The 5,516-nt window shown below is 48.1% G+C and overlaps 1 pseudogene; it reads left to right on the top strand.

Moving 5' to 3' along the window:
- Positions 1–3,754: 3,754 nt before the first annotated feature.
- On the top strand, positions 3,755–5,137 carry LOC136170402 (ubiquitin carboxyl-terminal hydrolase 17-like protein 6; annotated as a pseudogene).
- The last annotated feature ends 379 nt before the right edge of the window (positions 5,138–5,516 follow it).

A 5,516-nucleotide genomic window follows, 5' to 3' on the forward strand; every position in this document is an offset into this window, starting at 1 on the left:
GAATCTTTCCAGAGTTTTGAATTTTTTAAAAATTATTTATTTGGCTGTGCCAGGTCTTAGTTGCAGCCTTCGGGACCTTTTCCACGGGAACTCTTAGCTGTGGCATGTGGGGCCTAGTTTCCTGACAAGGGACTGGACTCAGGCCCCTACAATGAGAGTGCAGACTCTTCACCACTGGATCAGGAGAGATGTCCCAGATTGTCATTTATGCAGACACAAGCGACTATGAATATCTGTTTCTTCTTCATTCTACATGGTGTTGCTAGTGGTAAAGATCCCACCTGCCAATGCAGGAGACAGAAGAGACTCGGGTTCAATCCCTGGGTCTGGAAGATCCTCTGGTGAAAGAAATGGCAATCCACTCTAGTATTCTTGCCTGGATAATCCCCATGGGGCAGAGGAGCCTGTTGGCCTACTGTCCACAGAGTCACAAAGTGTCAGACATGACTGACTGACTTAGCTCATAACCACATTTAAAACCATAAATAGTAGTATACTGTGCACAATGTTTTATTATATCTTGCTTATATTCAGCTGACAATATCTTGGCGAAAACTCTCTCTTGGGACACTATTTTCTGCAAATCAGTCCACTGAATGGATGAGGTACTATAACACACTTTGCTGGTCCACATTGGAATAAACACTAATATTCAATTAGATCTTGGCATTACAAAAAACAATGTAATGTATAACCAACCTTAGCCTATATTATTCCACTGCAGGAAAATGTATAAATTTGTAATGCATTGAATAATGCTCAATGTTCATGTGGGACTGAGAATCCTCACCAGCCAGAGTGAAGAAACCTCTTTGAATATGTGGGGCAGTCAACCAAGGCACAAAAAATGCATGTATTCGAGCTGAAACTGAAAAAAAATAAGAAAGGAAGAGAGAGAGTTATGAAACTAATCACAAGCCTTAAAATAGAGGGCACATATACTTGTCCTAACAAGTACAAGTACAAGTACTAACTTAGCAATTATCCTGAAAAGTGTTTGTTATGCAAGTAACCATTGCCTACCAGGAAAAAAATAAACACTTTCAGAAAACATAAAAATAAAACAAACAAAAGCATCTATATCACCCAGGAAACATTAAGACATTTAAGGGTCCTGTGTCAGACAGCAGGTCTGATGTATATTTCATACTATTTCATACCCACCCATAAAAAATGAATGTAAACCCCTTTATACACACTTCAAATATTTTAGAATATTCATGAAATTTACTACTTTTTGGAAAAATATGAATTGTCAAGACCATTATTTAAAGCAATTAAAATAAAAGAAAAATGAGCAAGGAAGGCTATAAAATAAAAACTTTTGAGAATTACTTCTGAAAATCATGTAAAAGCTATGCAAGCAAAGAACAAGTGGCTACAAAAGTACCACATAGTTTTAGAGAATCAAGAATAGAAGAACAGAAGACATCTGTATTTTGGGAATATACTTTAATCCTGCTGTCAGAACTTGACATAAGTGACAAAAAACAAAAGCACACACCAATTTTACCAACTATTCTTGGCCTCAAAATCCTATTCTATTAAATGCTAATAAATGATATATGAACATTTGCAGAGAAATTCTCCATCTCTAAAAAATTTTGGTGTACTCACAATTTTTGTTCTTTTAAAATAAGTCAAGTTGTATATCCTAAGAAGTGCTTGCTCCAAAAGACATGGAATATACCTAAAATGGAAAACTACTCAGCCATAAAAGTGAATGAAATAATGCCGTTCACAGCAACATAGATGAATATGGTGATTTCATATTAAGCGAAGTAAGTCAGATAGATAGAAAAAGACAAACATCGTGTGATATCACATATGTGGAATATTGACAAGATACAAATGAACTTATTTACAAGACAGAAGTAGGGTCACAGACATAGAAAACAAGCTTATGGTTACCAAAGAGGATCACGGGGGATGTGGAGAGAGGTAAATTAGGAGTTTGGGATCAATATGCACACACTACTGTATATGAACTAGGTGGACAACAAAGACCTACTGTATAGTGCAGGGAACTATACTCAATATCTTGCAATGGTCTGTAATGGGAAAGAATCTGAAAGAATATATAGCCTCTCAAAGAGACATGTCCAACTCTTTGGGACCCCAGGGTCTGTAGCCTGCCAGGCTTCTCTCAAAGGAGGGATCACAAGAGCTGGACACGGCGGAGGGACTAATATTACACCCCTACTACTATGCTCGTTCTTAGCCAACTGGAGAAAGACACGAACACCTTATCAGTGCCGCATTAAGTTTTGCTCTAAGATGCCTGCCCTATAGGGAACAGTTTGAACATATTCTGAATTTGAGTTGTGCTTGCAAGTAACTTTGTGAGGACAAACAGCTGGTGGATGGAGGCACGACTGACCCAGAGGATCCTAACCAGGCAGGAAAACACAGACACACTTAACACACAATAAAATAGCAAACTGACCGAGGGCATTGCAGCCAGTCATACTCCTTCGTTCTCCACTTGTCCACACGTAATTGTATACAGACTGCTGTAATTCTTGGCTACTGTAAAATAGAGTGTATTAATAGGAAATTTGAGACATAAAAGGACAAAAAGATCAGGAGACAACTGTCATTGAAAAGAGGGTTAATGGCTTACAGCTCCCAAGTAGATGGACAGGCCACACCACTGGGCCCCATGGGAAAGGACCGGAGTTGTCCAGAGAGGGAGGAAGGGGGATTCAGTACACGGACAGTTACTGTGACTCCTCAGGAGGCAACAGTGTGTGGGGTGTTCAGTTTCAGAACTGACTAGTGAATGTGGTGCTAGCGGCTATCATAGCTGCCCAGCTCTGGTGAAAAGGGAAGGGGAAAAGAGGCCCGGAGCCCAGCTAAAATGTCACCTATTCAGAGACAGGCCGGTAGTCCTGGAAGGCAAGCATAATATCCAGGATGGGAGAGCAAACAAACATACATGTCACACACCAAGAAGGAAACCAACAGTCATCCTCCTCCAGGAGGGAAATCTGCTTATTCGTTAAGTTATAGTGCGTTTTGAGCCCCTAAATTGGAAAGATGCCTCTAGAAGTCAACTTGTGTAATTAAAGTAGAAAAAGAGAATGAAAATGAGCAAAAATAAAAATAATGAAATGAAGAGAAAATGCAAAAAAAAATTACAAATGAACGAAAATGCAAAAAAAAAAAAAAAAGAAGAAGAAGAAGAAGAAGAAGAAGAAGAAAGAAAGAAAAAGACAACTAAGATGGAAAAGGAGCTGAAGAAATGAATCCAAAGTTGCAGCAAGACTATGGCTTTCTGGAGAAGCTCGGTTTGGACCATGACCAACGGCCCTGAAGGGAGAAAAGCATATGTGCCACACTCGTAGCATCATGTGTTTCTAGGACCCTGAACGCTAGAAGAGTGGCTAGTGGTAAAGCATAGAAACTGAAGTGGACCTCAGTGGAGGGCAAAGTTGAGGCAAGGGTTTATTGCTGTCCGGGGAGGGGTTGACCTCAGGCAGGGGACTGGGGTGGGGAGATGCCTGTGGGGTAGAGGGTAGGTGGAGAGACATGTTTCCACAAGTGTGTTAGAATCTGAAGGGTGAGCCCACAGAATTCCTCCCCAGCCCACTTGTGTGTGCTGAACTTGGAAGTGACTCTCTAGCGGGCAAGACTGGAAGGCCAAAGACACTCTGAATCATTTGCATCCTGAGCCCTTTGGTCCAGGACCAGATCAGAAGTGTGTGCGGGGCTTCGTCATGGGGAATTCCCCGAGCAAAGTGTGGGTGGTGGGATGTCGGGAGTGGGAGTGAGCACGCCCTCGGACGCCTCAGCCAATGAGGAGCTTGTGCGTGCGGGGGTGGGGCTGTGGGAAAGCCACCAAAGGCCCGAGGGGGCAGGGCCCAGGCCCTTTGTCGGAGAAGCACCATCTGAGGGAAGGAGGCGTCATCCTGCAGCTGCAGGTAGGAGATGAAAAGACTCGTGGGCCTTGATGCAGAGGCCCGGGGGCTTCTTCTGTGCACGGGGGTGGGGCGTGTTGGTCTCCCTTCAACGTCTTACACAGAGGGCAAGGTTGTCGGCCCAGCGCAGATGGTGTGGATGCCCTAGGGTAACCCTCTGTCCCGGAGGGGCCGTACCGGAGTTTGGGCGGCCCCAGCGGGGTGACATGGTCCTGGATCGGCAGGGGTGTTGCCTGGCCACCAAGTCGCACAGAGTTGGAGGGGGCTGTGGGGGTTCGGGGCTGGGCTTCAGAATCCGGGGAACACCTGCTACGTGAATGCAGCGCTGCAGTGTCTGAGCCACACGCTGCCCTTGGCCAGCTGACTGGTATCCCAGCAGCACGCCATCCTCTGTCCGACCCGCACCTCCTGTACGCTCCATGCCATGGGAGCTCACATGACCCGAGCCCTCCTTCACCCGGGAGAGGTGATCCGGCCCCGCAAGGACCTGCTGATGGGCTTCCACAGACATCAGCAGGAAGATGCCCACGAGTTTCTGATGTTCACTCTGAATGCCATGCAGCAAGGCTGCTTGAGTGCATCCCAGCCGTCGGGCCATCCCTCCGAGGACACCACCCTCATCCGTCAGATATTTGGTGGGACTTGCCACCAAACACCATTGCCTCGGTGTTTCAGACACGTGTGACCCTTATCTGGACATTAGTGTGGATATCACGGTGGCTCAGAGTGTGGAGCAAGCTCTGAGAGAGCTGGTGAAGCCCGAGAAGCTGGACGCTGAAAATGCCTATGACTGTGGCGTTTTTCTATGGAAGGTGCCTGCCACCAAGAGGTTGACTTTGCACAGCACGTCCCAGGTCCTGGTGCTGGTGCTGAAGCGGCTCACACAGGTGAGCGGGGCCAAAATGGCTCAGGAAGTGCGCTATCCCCAGTGCCTCGACCTGCAGCCCTACACGTCTGAGCGGAAGGCAGGGCCATTGGGCTACGTGCTCTATGCCGTGCTGGTGCACTCCGGGTGGAGTTGCGAGCAAGGACACTACTTTGCTTACGTGTGAGCGGGCAATGGCCAGTGGTATAAGATGGACGATGCCAAGGTGAGCTCCTGTGACGAGAGTGCTGCCCTGAGCCAGAGCGCCTACGTCCTCTTCTACTCCCGGGAGGGTGCGTGGCAAGCCGGTGCTGGGGGAGGGGCAGCGCCCCCCTGCCGGCCGACCCCACACACCCCGGGGAACCTGAACCCGCCGGCCCCGGGGAGCCCGCGGGAGACGCCAGCGGCAGAGCTCCTGGGTCGCAGGTGTCCCCGGGGGACACAGAGGTCGAAGGAATCAGCTTAGAGCGGTGGAGACGCCTCCAAGAGCACAACCGGCCAAAGCCGGCCTTCGACCTCCGGAAGATCCAGTCGGCGCTGCCTGCCGGCGCAGTCGTGATTCACCAGTCCAAACACGGAGGAGGGAGAGACGGCAAGCTGCCTGGACAGGAGCACCACTGGCTCGACCGTCCCAGCACGGACAGCCCGCCTCCGGGCCCGAGGAGCGTTGGCAACGGCCCTTGTGCCAGCGGGAGGGCCCGAGCGACCAAGAGGAAGAACAAGAAGCCGCG

The sequence above is a fragment of the Muntiacus reevesi genome, chromosome 6, assembly GCF_963930625.1.
Source record: "Muntiacus reevesi chromosome 6, mMunRee1.1, whole genome shotgun sequence".
Taxonomy (NCBI): domain Eukaryota; kingdom Metazoa; phylum Chordata; class Mammalia; order Artiodactyla; family Cervidae; genus Muntiacus; species Muntiacus reevesi.